Source organism: Amblyomma americanum, chromosome 4 (genome assembly GCF_052857255.1).
Source record: "Amblyomma americanum isolate KBUSLIRL-KWMA chromosome 4, ASM5285725v1, whole genome shotgun sequence".
Lineage (NCBI taxonomy): Eukaryota > Metazoa > Arthropoda > Arachnida > Ixodida > Ixodidae > Amblyomma > Amblyomma americanum.
The window spans coordinates 19656842-19668620 of record NC_135500.1 but is presented as its reverse complement, the minus strand read 5'-3'; the positions used below and the strand labels follow the sequence as shown (position 1 = coordinate 19668620).

The window sequence follows — 11779 nt, the reverse complement described above, 5'->3', positions numbered from 1 at the left end:
CGGGCAGCCGGCGCTTCGCGCAGCGCCTCTCCCGGGCGCCTTGGTAACTAGCGCGCAGGCGCAGTGTTAACCAGGCGTCATAGCCAGGGTAATAGGTGTGGCCATGGGTGCGTGACGTCATAATCTTGAAGCCTAGTCATAAAAAATATAATGGAAAGCATCATGGGAAATAGGTCCTCAATGTCGCGGTAGCTTTTAGCCAGATTTCGGTTTCGCTACATCGGAGCATGGACGTTCACTAAAAGGCACCTCGATCCAAGCTGGTTGGCAGTCTGGTAACTGTAAGCACTTCGCGGATAGCAGCCAGAATGAGCCGACGACGCATGGGTAAGTGCGCCTGCGCGCTACAGTTATCCAGGTGCCCGAGAGAGGCGCTGTGCGGAGTGACGGCTGCACGGAGACGTGTTCAAACTAGAAGTGGACGACTGTGTACGTTCGAATGATGGAGCCGGATGGTTCCTAACTAAAGGCGCCAGCTCAGACACGGCAAATATTTGACACCGTCTCGTCGTAACATTGCGCGTTATAAATGAACATTTGCGACTCGGCGACGCATCAAACCAGTCCCCTGCGACTTTGTCGGGGTCATTCATCGTCTCCAGGGGCCGCGAAATAGTGGTTGCATAAAGATGCTGATGAACTTAGCGAATTGGAGTAGCTTCACATTTCATTTCTTCCATTCTTGTCTGTTTGCAGTGACTTCCAACTAAGTAGTCATTTCAGGACGTCGCGTGCGCGAAGATGGCGTCATTGCGGTCGTTGAGATGGTTAGGCGTGTCGCCTTTCATCCAGAAAGCAGTTCTGACTTCAAATAAAGGAAATAGGTACATCACTCGGCGTTTCCTGATATTTCGGGATGTTGCGCCGCTAGGGCGAGCACGCTCTATGTTGTTTTAGCGCAGACTGGAGTAGCGAGCTTGCGTAAAACAGACCATGGTGTACCTGGATGCAGACATTTAAACACAATGCGAGAACATAGAGGTGAAAACCTGCCTCTTGCTCTTTTTCGTAAAAGGGTAGAAAATTGGGCAACTTGGTAAAGATCCATGTAGTTGCGGCACCAAACGAACGAGGACGAAGGAGGAGGAGGAGGACACAACAGGCGCTTTTTCGTCCTGTCGGCGATTGTTTGCTGAAATTTCTCAGCCAGGACAAGCATGCTGGTGCTGCCCCGACAGAAGGAAAGGCACAGCCTCTGGCGCCTAAGACTGCCTTCGGTGGCTGCTGTTCCCCACTGACGCTTCAAAGCCGCACACGGCTAAGACGCTTACATATGACTATTGAATGCACGGTCACGAAACGTAAGGCTTTTCTATATTTGGAGGGGGGGGGGGGGGGCTATATATGCAAGAAATGTGACCCTTATCAATGTTTTTGGGATTGAAAGGTATGGAGCGACCTGCGCGATGAATGTCGATCAAATCTCAAGCTGTGCAAAGTGCCCATTCTTGGTCTTCTTAGTTCGTGGCAATGCCCTCGTAGCTGTCACCAGAATTTTAGCTGCGGATTTCGTTCCACAATTTTCTCGCATGACAAGCCCTCATGTAACAAACGTTGTCGCACGACATTAAGCATCCAGATGCTTAACAACAGCTTATTCCGATGCTGCGCCAAGAAGTGAGACATTGTTAACGTACAGATGCGACCACAACCGTGAAACCTGGCTCTGCTGCGCCGAAAGGGCCAGAGGACACAAGTTAAATGCCATGTAGATCGATTCGTGGGCCATAGTATAGCTGCCAGCATGACCAATCGATAAAGGTCAACCTAAATTTGCCCTGAGTGACATTCAACTCATCCAAAAACGCCTGCACAGCTCCGACCTGGAATTGGCGCATCAGTGGTAAAAAAGCAGGCCCTGAGGAGGACGTGGGCCCTTCGCGCACACGTGCCGCTTGGCGGCGGAAGGTGGCCTCTGGCATCGAGCGGCCGCCGCGTCTCAGGAGCCCGCCGGCCACGTACCTGTTTCGGGGGTGTCGTGGGTCTCCACGCGCTGCTGCAGCCGCCGCAAGCTGGAGTAGGGCTTGGAGCTCTGCTCTGCCGCCGCAGGTGTGGCGAAACTGGTGCGCCCTCTGCCCAACAGCTTAACCCCGGCTGAGAGCCGCTGCAGCTAGCTTGGCGCTGCATTCGAGACCGATTCTCGTGCCTTTGTAACCGCTTTTTTTTTCTTTTTTATTACTCCAGTTCCTTCTCCTTATATGTCTGCGGCTTCGACGCTAAGAACTCCAATAAATTTTATCTTTTAGTGCGCTAGCCACTTGGCATCTACGTGGCCTACCAGCCACCTAGTGCGCCACGCAGGTGCTGTGACCTTGTGACGTCAGCACAACCTGCCCGCCGAATTGTAAGCAACCTTCCCACCGTGGCAGGTGGCAGAGAGAGAAACGTTTAACGCATAGAATGTGGGCCCTCATTAGGAGCCCAATGGATTTTGCCGCCGCTCTTGCCGGTTCACCAGCCAAAGCTGGTCTTCCGAATGGGAGCTGGACAGCGCCGCCTCCCAGTCCTCAACTCTCCGGTTATTGATTCTTGGTATAGCTGGACTTTTCTAGCATGCCCATAATATATGGTATAAGACTTTACCGCAGAAGGCGCAATGCATATCGTACGAATTTGGAAACATATAGCTGAATTTTACGAGATTGATATAAGTATTCGATTGCAATTCCTTAAAATGACCCCTTGCTCCCAGTTTGTATTTTTGTGCGGTTCGGCGTATGCTTTCCTCGTTAATCTCAAATTTTGGAACGGATCTCTAGAGTGTAATAGCGGTTGGGAATAATTATGCTTCTGCGAATTTCGGGCGACCCGGGATAATAGCGCGCGGGCAGCTGCGTGAGCGCCTTCGTCTCCAACATCGGCAGTTTCCCCGAGTCCATATGACTGTGGATTTAAAGTCTGTATCTTCTTTAGTTCTGAGTATTCTGTTTGCCTGTTTAGCAATCCTTCCTCTGGTATAGTTACGGCATGCAGTCTGCGAGTCCATAATATTCCCCTTTAACTAATTTCTCTTGCGCATCCGTGCATGCTATCGTTGATATCCCGCTGACCGGTCCTGCCGCGTCCACGTAAATTTCCTCTTCCATCGCTCCCGATGTTCTGCTGATGGCGTTCGCCCTAGCCTTTCTCCTTTTCTTACGAAGTTTTGGGTGCATATATCTCGGAATGGGCTGCACCTCGATCTTGCTTCTAAGCTGGTCTTCCAAATCCTCTCTGACATCCGTAGACAAAATGCATGGGAGCTTCCTGTCCTGCTTACTGATAGCCGTATCCTCTGCGATATCGAATGATCTTCAATAATTTAGTCTACGGTATTGCGAATGGCCATGTGTAGTATTATTTCTGTTCCTGCGTTGACCGGGATGCCAAGTGCTCTTTTATATATATCCTTTGCATATTATGACGTCTAACTTATTCTTCTCACATTTCTTCCATTTCACATATGATACAGTGTAAGCGATCCTGCTCACAATAAGAGCCTGTATTACCTTTATAGTTTGTTTTTCTTTTAGCCCCTGCTTGTGGTTTGATGTCGTACTAATTATTCTTGCCATTTGCTCAGTTGCTGCCTTCAGTCGCCAAATCACTTCCGCATTGTTGCACTTGCCGTCTACAACAAACAAGGTTTTCGCAAGTGGTACCACTTGCATTTGCGTCCCCCCCCCCCCCACAAATACTATAACAAGGTCAGAGTCTCCTTTCTTCCTAAATATTAGTACCTCCAATTTACTGGGTGCGCAGTGCAGTTCACAGCTATGAGCGTATTGTTGCACGGTATCAGCCGCACATTTCAGTCTTTCCTCCATGCTTCTGATTGACCTTCCTGAGGTCTGAATCGTAATATCGTCAGCATGCCGCGCGTTCTTGACACCGTGTATGCTGTCCAGCCTACTCGGTAGTCCTGATATGGCAATGTTGAATAGCAAAGGGGACAGCACTGCTCTCTGTCCTGTTGAAGGTGGAGATTGGGGTCGTGGCTCGAGGCAACCACAGTCAAGACGACCGCCGCTCCGGCCAGGACAGGACTGCCGCTGAGTGAAGGGGTTTGTTAGTGGAGAAAGAAGACTGAGTTTATCTACACATTTACAAGCGTAAAGATCAAAAGTGAGATGAATCAACTGCACGCGCGTCTAGTTTTATAGCGTTCTTCTTCCCTTTATTCCCCTGGTTGATGACGCCTACGCCAAGATGGGAGTGGCCTGAAACTCACTCGCGCGCACAAACTCACACGCCCGCACATATGGACACGCCCCCACCCCCTCGTCACACGTTGAGCCCGAGAGAAGGGAGGATGCCGTCGAGGTTGTGTCGACTGCGGTAGGTGATGTCATCTGGCCAGTCAAAGGTTCTCGCGTGCTGACACCCGTTCCTCATCATATGAAAACCGATACTCGAGGCCGGAACGTAAGATCGGGAAGAGAGGATGAAAGTGGTCCTTTGTCCTTAGAGATGCTTGCGAAGGTTGCGGACAATAACCACCAGCCCGCCGCGGTGCTCACAACGTCGAAGAGCCACCGGAAATGAGGCCCCCCGACATAGTCACCGCGACTGGGGAAGATAACGGCCGCTCGCTCGTCGCAGCGGCGTCGGAGACTTCTGAAAGGGGCCCGGTTGTGCTCAAGCTTCAGGCCTCCGCTCCTTCGGATCCCATACTCCGACCGGGCAAAGCTCGGTAATTGGAATCAGCTGACACCTGGGTACATTCCGCGTGGTTCTTGACGGCAGGTCTGGGAGTGATCATCATCGAGCTGCTCGGAGCCACCCAGTAAAAACTGGCTGACAACAGGCGAGACTTTCTGTTGCCGTTGCTAGTAAGTGGACTTGCTGTCGCCGTTCTTAACAGCCCCTACTTCCCAGTCTGTGTACTCTGACCTATCATCTTTGACATTGAGAGTAACTCAACGTTCGATAGAAATTCTTCGATATAATTATACGTCCTTAAACCACAACTGCAATTCTGTAAATTTTTGAGTATGATATTATGCTTGACATTATCCAACTCACCTTTTGGGCCTAATCCTTTAATTGTCCTGGTCTAATAGCCTCTAGGATTGTCGATGATTTCTTCTTTTAGCTGTAAAAGTACATCTTGAGTTGAAAGGTTTGATCTGAACCGGCACGTCGTGTTTGGGAAGAGACCACTTTTATCCAAATCTCTGTAATTTCATTTATATATAACTTTACTTGCCGGTGCATGAAGTAAGCGATATTGGCTCCAAATTCTCGATACTCATCTCTTTACCTGGCTTCATAATAAACAGAACTTCTGCCGTCTTCCATTGCTCAGGAATTTTCCCTCCCGACCAGTATTTTTTTAAAGAATTCCGTGATAGCCACCGAAGACTTGTCCAGTTTAGCTATCATTTTGGGGGTCACCCGATCTCCGCCAGGGCAGGTATCCCTTCTCGTGTCCACGAGCGCAGCAGGTACTTCCCAGATTGTGGTCTCCTTGTCCTCATTCTGTGTGCCCGTGTATTCTGCCATGTCCAGATCGACACCCTCTGATTGTATCTCCTTTTATGTTCTCCAAAGAGCTGCATTTCGCTCCCCTTGAAGTTGTGTGTGTGGCGTTCAACAGATTTGCTTTGTGCTCTGTTTTGCTCTTTCTTGGGTCCATCAGACATCTCCACATGGACCAGGTTATCTGGAGGTAAAGTCTGCCATTGAAAGAGTCGCAGAGGTTGTGCCGTTAGCCTTGGCTAAATTCGAGGCATACTGCTCCGCGTGCTCCGTAAGCTCTGCTGTTCTTTTCTTTAGTACCCTGTGGAGCTTCTGCCGCCTCCGCCTCTTTGTGAGACGTCTCCTCGCTTCCCATAGATGCAATAAATGCCGGTCAATGGCCGGAAAGTGCTGCGATGTCTTAATCTTCTTGGTTTGAGCTTCCACGCCCTCTAAAAGCGTTTTCGCCCATCCATCATAATCCTCAATGGTGTGCTTCTCCTTTCACTCCCAGACTTTATCTAAATTTGTAATTTTCGCTTCCCGCCTGTTCATTCTGTTTTTGTTGCACTCCACTGTGATCTGCAGGATAAAGTGATCGCTTCCCAAGTTCTTCAAATTCTTCCAGGCTGCAAGTCTTAGATTTTTACCTAGGGTTAAATCCGGACTAGTGTCCTTGCAGGCACTATTTCCCACTCTAATAAGCTCACTTGGGTCCGTTAGGATCGTTAGCGCTTCATTCGTGATTGCAACCGCTAAGTTTTTTCTCTTCGCAATCACATACTGACAGCCCCATAAGTAGCTTGCGGCGTTGAAGTACCCTACAATTATCAGTGGACCTCCATTAGGTTCAATCTTGGCTTTTATAATAATTTTCTCGAACCAGTCCCTTGTATCCTTCGCCCTGCTATATATAGACATTTACGATCCAAGTACTCTCAGTGCTTGGAAACATCAGCAATCATGCAGGCATTGAGGAATCAGAGTACAGAAGAGCGTTGTGTGAAAATACTGGAAGATGTCTATAGCAGCTGCGCAGCTGCCATAGTCATCCATAAATTCGGCAACAAAAGTCCAATAAGGAAGGGCGTCAGGCAGGGAGGCACGATATCGCCAATGCTGTTCACCGCCGGTTGCAAGGCCTTCCGAACCCTGAATTGGGAACAGTTGGGGATAAAGATTAATGAAGGGTACCTAAGTAATCTGTGATTCGCTAATGACATTGCTTTGCTGGGTCACCCAGGGGATAAACTGCAAAGCATGATCAGTTAGTTAGACAGGCAGAGCAGAACGGTGGGTCTAAAAATTCTCACTTGGCGGCGACAGGGGCAGCGGGACAAAGCCTGACCGACCGCACGCTTTTTCTTGTCACCCACAGATACCCCTGATCTGCTGTGCTGTGCCGTAATCCACGTGCCAGGATTTTTATCCTTCGGAAAAAAAACTTTTTGTGACGTCACGGCAACGCCTGCGGTGCCTACGTCTCGCAAGTTATTTCTGCTCATCGCCGAGGGCTGCAACGACAGGGAACCACCACCAGGGGCCATCAACTACATAAGCGCCATCGGACCAGCGTCTACCTCACTTGGCAGCGACAAGGGCAGCGGGACAAAGCCTGACCGACCGCACGCTTTTTCTTGTCACCCACAGGTCTGTGGTTATCGCTCCTTTTTACGTTTATAGTATTATAGTATCTTTTGCTGCTGTCGCTGCCAAGCTGACGTTGCCTGTGAAATATGCCTATTGATGTCGAGAAGGTACGTGAAGAACTCCGAATAGAATTCCGACAGGAAATTGCTTCGTTGCGTAGCTCAATCGAGAGGGATGTTCGGAAAGAGTGCCGCGAATTATCCAACAGTGTTGAATTTTGCTCCAAAAAATTTGATGACATAGCTGCTGAGTTTACAGCGCTTAAGGAAGAAAACAAGGTACTCAGAGCTGAAAATGCTACACTGTCATCTGAGCGTGATGGACTCAAGAAGCTTGTAGAAGACTTTGAACAGCGATGCACTGTTCTAGAGCAGTTTTCCAGAAATAAAAACATTGAAATTAAAGGTGTTCCCGAAACTGAGCAGGAGAACCTTCAAGACACATTACAGAGGGTTGGTGAAGTGATCAATGAGTCCATAGCGCTCGATGACATTGATGCTTGTCACCGTGTTCCTACCAAGAATACCACAATCCCGAACATCATTGTGCAGTTTCGCAACCCCTTGAAGCGGGACACTGTTCTAACAAAGGCGAAAAAAACCAATATGACTACAAGCGACCTTGGCCACCCCGGACAAACTTCCATTTACATAAATGAGCACTTGTGTCCTGCCCTGAAAAAGCTGCTAGGAATGGCTATTTCGCGTAAAAAGGAGAAAAGCTGGAAATTCGTCTGGACACGTCATGGCCACATTCTAGCTAGAAGGAACGAAAGTTCGGATGTGGTCAGGATCGCTTGCCTGAAAGACTTAGACAAGATAAACTAGGCGCCCCCTCCCATGCATTCTTTTTGTTACTAATGTGGTATCCGGCTTCTTTACACATAATGATGCTTTATCTTTGTACGCAAAAAACAAAAAAGCCCCAACTTTTTTTCATCTGAATGCACAGTCACTCTGTAACAAAGAAGATGAAGTTGTTGCCCTTTTGGATGCTTTTACCTTTGATTTTGATGTTATTATGATAACCGAAACGTGGTATAAAAAAGATACGGTGCCACTGAAACTGCCGCAGTACGATATTTATCTCCAATCTCGCCTGAATAAAAAGGGCGGAGGCGTGTTGATAGCTGCTAAGAAATGTTTCCGATGCTGCCTTATTCCAGAATTCGCAAAAACGAACGAAAATTATGAGATAATTTCTTTGAAATCTGGCAGTTATGTATTTTCTGCTGTATACCGTCCCCCAGCTGGGAACATCTCAGTCCTTTTTTCCTTTTTAGGTCTAATGTTATCTTGGGTAACCGAAAATGACTTAAAGCTAATACTAAGTGGTGACCTTAATATTGACTTTTCGTCCTCATCTCCTGAGTCACAAGAAGCAAACAGGTTGTTCGAATGTTACTCCATTACCAACTTCATAAATGAAGAAACGCGACCGTTAACACAGACATCCATTGATGTTTTCTGTAGCAATGTGTCAAAGGAATTTATCAAGTCTGGAGTGGTACTAGCGCAAGTTAGTGATCACCTGCCAATATTTCTTTTTGTCGAGTTGCCAACGGCATTTCGAAAGAGTAAGCCTTCCTATATGACATACCAGTGCATAACAAATCAAACTATCGAAAATTTCAGTAATGAAATACGAAGAGTCAACTGGAATCACGTCTACAAAATAACTGACCCTAGCAAAGCATATGACGCATTTATAAACACACAAAAATTTTTGTACAATAAATGTTTCCCTTATAAAACAACTAAGAGGCCTAGTAAAGCGCGCAAGCCCTGGATGAATCGCCGTTGCTTAAATATGATTCAAAAGAAAAATAATCTTTTTAAACGGTTTCTTCGAACTAGGTCTTCCGACGACTTAGACAAATTGAAATCATATCGCAACAATCTAACTTCATTTCTTCGAGAAACCAAGAAGGAATACATGGAAAAATTATTTTCTGGTAATCTACAAAATCGAAGCGACCTCATGTGGAAAGAAATAAAGTTCTAAACCGTACAGAACAGGAACCCGTCGAGCTAGAAATCTTAGTCCGAAATCAGAAACTTTCGGGAAAAGAACTAGCAGATACATTTAATAATTACTTCGTGTCTTTAGTTAACACTGTACATAATCCTGGTTCCCTGAGCTATCTCAAATCTAGAAATCACAGTAGTGCATTTTTATCACCAGCGGATCGCAGTGAAATTGAAAGCTGTTTTCTTGCTCTCCGAACGAGTAGTACAAGGGACGTAAATGATCTAAAAATTCAACCTATTAAACATACCATTGATCTAATTAGTCCTGTTTTAGAGCATATATTTAATCTATGCTTTCTGCAGGGAGTTTTCCCACAAGCCATGCAAGTTGCTAGTGTGACAGTAGTTTTAAAAGGTGGCGAGAAAAATAACTTGTCGAACTATCGTCCCATATCAATCCTCTCCATTTTTTCAAAATGCCTAGAGAAACTGTTGTACAAAAGGATCATTAGCTTTTGTATCAAACATAACTTATTGACACCTCATCAACATGGGTTTAGAAGTGGCCACTCCACAGATACAGCGCTTTTAACTCAAAAGGAAATAATCCTCCAATCTTTCGAACAGCACCAATTAACTCTGGGTGTATTTGTAGATTACTCAAAGGCATTTGATTCCATTAATCATCAGACAATGCTTGCTAAACTTGAGTTCTATGGCTTCCGTGGCGTTTTTCATAACATATTGAACTCTTATTTATCTGCGCGAGTACAACAAGTAGTAATTAACAATAAATTATCCGACCCGAAATCAGTTTTAGCAGGCGTCCCGCAAGGAAGCATATTGGGGCCTCTACTTTTTATCATCTACATTAATGACATCGTTCTCATTGACCCACGCCCAACATTTATAATATATGCTGATGATACCAGTTTATTTTTCAACTCTAGCAATATACAAAATCTGACTGAACAAGCAAACACGTGTTTACATCTTTTAAATCATTGGTCGATCGTCAACTCACTATCTATAAACATAAATATAACAAAAGTCGTGCTTTTTAGGCCAAGAAATAAAATAGTGTGCGCTAGCGACATTTCACTTCGGATTGGGTCTGTGCGTTTAGAAGTTGTCTCCGTCGTAAAAAGCCTTGGAGTATATTTTGAGAAGCATTTATCGTGGTCAACACATGTGGATAAAACAGCGGACAAGCTGTCAAAAATAACTGGTGTGTTAAGTAAACTACTCTATTTTCTGCCACAAAAAGTGAAACTAATTCTTTATAATTTCATGTTTGCTTCCGTTTTAAATTACTGTTTCACGGTATGGGGAACTACCACACTCTCAAACTTAAACAGGTTACATGTAATCCAAAAACGAGCCATAAGAAGCATTGCAAGCATCCCCCGCGACGTTACAACAAAACCCCTTTTTAATGTCTTCCACATAACTCCAGTACACGAGCTATATAATGTCAACTTAATAAAACGATATAGGAGAAGTAATACCTATCGTAATTTTCTTGAAACTTTGTCTCAACTAACACCTAGAGAACACACTTATGCCATAAGAAACCGCAATAAATGGTTCATTGCCCAAATACGAACTAATTATGGACGTCAAATGCTCAGCTACCTCTTACCATTATTGCTAAATGCTTTGTGTTAGTCTTACAAACTAGTATTTTTGCATCTTATTTCTTTTCCTGTATAAGAAACCGCAATAAATGGTTCATTGCCCAAATACGAACTAATTATGGACGTCAAATGCTCAGCTACCTCTTACCATTATTGCTAAATGCTTTGTGTTAGTCTTACAAACTAGTATTTTTGCATCTTATTTCTTTTCCTGTATTTGTCTGTTTTATCTCTTTTTTTATTTTTTCCGAGTCAGTTGTGTTTCGCTTATTTTTCCTCAAACGCAATTGTTTTGTTAGTTGCTGCCAATATATGTAATCAGACAAACCTTGAAACCTTGTACGGGGGCGCAGGCGCGCAATCAAGCTCCAGTGAGAGCTTTTTGTCTGCGCCCCTAACATCTGGATGATGTAAATAAAGATTTGATTTGATTTGAACATGCAGAAAACGAAAGTAATGTACAACAGTCTAGCCAGGGAACCGCAGTTCACAATTGTCAACCAGATGCTGGAAGTGGTAAGGGAATACGTCTACTTAGGGCAGGTAGTGACTGACCGCTGATACGGATCATGAGAGGGAAATAACTAGAATAATAAGAAAAGGGTGGAGCGCACATGACAAGTTCCCTCATATCATGAATGGCAATTTGGCAATATCCCTGAAGAGAAAAGTATACAACAGCTGTATCTTACCAGCACTCACCTATGGAGCAGACACGTGGCGGCTAACGAAAGGGGTTCAGCTTAAGTTAGGACGACGCAGTAAGCTATGGAAAGAAAAATGGTAGACGTAACGTTAGGAGACCTGAAGCGGCCCGAGTGGGTGAGGGAAAAAACGCGGGTTAATGACATCCTGGTCGAAATCAAGAGGAAGAAATGGGTTTGGGCAGGGCATGTAATGCGAAGGCAAGATAACCGCTGGTCCGGAAGGGTAACGGAGTGGATTCTAAGAGAAGGCAAGCGTAGCAGGGGGCGGCAGAGGTGTGGTGGGCGGATGAGATTAAGAAGTTTGCCGGGATACGGTGGACGCAACTGGCAAAGGACAGGGACATAAAAGAGACATGGGAGAGGCCTTTGCCCTGCA

The 11779-nt window shown here is 45.8% G+C and overlaps 1 protein-coding gene across 1 annotated transcript in view; it reads right to left on the bottom strand.

The window, feature by feature from the left end:
• Window positions 1–2075, bottom strand: part of LOC144127818 (putative D-lactate dehydrogenase, mitochondrial) — a 278355-nt gene extending 276280 nt beyond the window's left edge. The window contains exon 1 of the mRNA XM_077660758.1: window positions 1963–2075. The gene's annotated coding sequence lies outside the window, so the exon portion shown is untranslated. The remainder of the gene's footprint in view (window positions 1–1962) is intronic.
• Window positions 2076–11779: the final 9704 nt, after the last annotated feature.